The sequence below is a fragment of the Trichechus manatus genome, unplaced genomic scaffold (assembly GCF_000243295.1).
Source record: "Trichechus manatus latirostris isolate Lorelei unplaced genomic scaffold, TriManLat1.0 scaffold00107, whole genome shotgun sequence".
In the NCBI taxonomy this organism is placed as follows: Eukaryota; Metazoa; Chordata; class Mammalia; order Sirenia; family Trichechidae; genus Trichechus; species Trichechus manatus.
Genome location: NW_004444043.1, coordinates 3834070 through 3835519, shown reverse-complemented (window position 1 = coordinate 3835519; position 1450 = coordinate 3834070).

Genomic DNA, 1450 nt, shown 5'->3' with positions numbered 1-1450 from the left:
ATACAGAGGAGAAACAATAAGACTAAGTTTGGATTATTTGGCAGAAACCATGCAGGCAAGAAGGCAATGGGATGACATATATAAAACTTTGAAAGAAAAAAAATTGCCAGCCAAGAATAATATATTCTGCAAAACTGTCTTTCAGATATGATGGTGAAATTAGGACATTTCCAGATAAACAGAAATTAAGAGACCATGTAAAAACCAAACTAAACTTTCAAGACTTATTAAAGGGAGTCCTTCGATCTGAGAACAAACAACATCAGCCCACAGGCTGAATATAGGACACAGGATTGTACTAACCAGATACCAACCTGGGAAATGAACTCTTGAGGACTATGCAGAATCAAAAGAATTACGGCAGGGAACCAGAGAGCTTAATCTGTAAATGACAATAACATCAGAACAATAAAAGAGAGAATAAACCGTGTAGGTATAGAACCTTCTAAAGGAGAGGAAGGCGAGGCAATACAAAGTAATAATAGACTGGTTCAAATGTAGGAAGATAAGGGTAAATTTCACAGTAACCACAAAGAAAGTTAACAAACCTACTCATCAAAATTAAGAATAAAAACATAAAGTCTCAGTAAAAACAAAACCTACAAAAACAAAAGTAACAACAACGAAAAAATCCACAAACAAGAGGAACTCAGCACAGGAGAGTAAGAGGAACAAAGAAAATGTCAGCACCACAAAAAAAGCACCACAAAATGCAATCCCACTCCTAGGAATATATCCTAGAGAAATAACAGCTGTCACACGAATAGACATATGCACACCCATATTCATTGCAGCACTGTTCACAATAGCAAGAAGATGGAAACAACCTAGACGCCCATCAACAGATAAATGGATAAACAAGCTGGTACATACACACAATGGAGTATTATGCAAAGATAATGAACAATGATGAACTGCGAAGCATCTCATAACATGGATGAAACTGGAAGACATTATGCTGAGTGAAAAAAGTCAATCACAAAAGGACAAATATTGTATGAGACCTCTACTGTAAAAACCCATGAAAAAGTTCACACACAAAAAGTAACAATCTTTGTTGGTTAACAAGGATAGGACGGGTTGGGGGGAAATACTAAATGGGCAATAGATAAGTGGTATCTTCGGTGAAGGGTAAGACAGCACACAATACTGGGGAAGCCAGCACAACTTGTACAAGGAAAGGTCATGGAACCTTCATAGACACTTTCAAACTCCCTTAGGGACTGAATTGCTGGGCGGAGGGCTGTGGGGACGATGGTCTCGGGGAACATCTAGCTCAGTTGGCATAATACAGTTTATAAAGACAATGTACTACATTCTATCTTGGTGAGTAACGTCTGGGGTCTTAAAAACCTGTGAGCAGCCATCTAAGATACTCCACTGGTCTCATCCCTTCGGGAGCAAGGGAGAATGAAGAGAACAGGATACAAGGAAAAGATTAGTCCAAAGG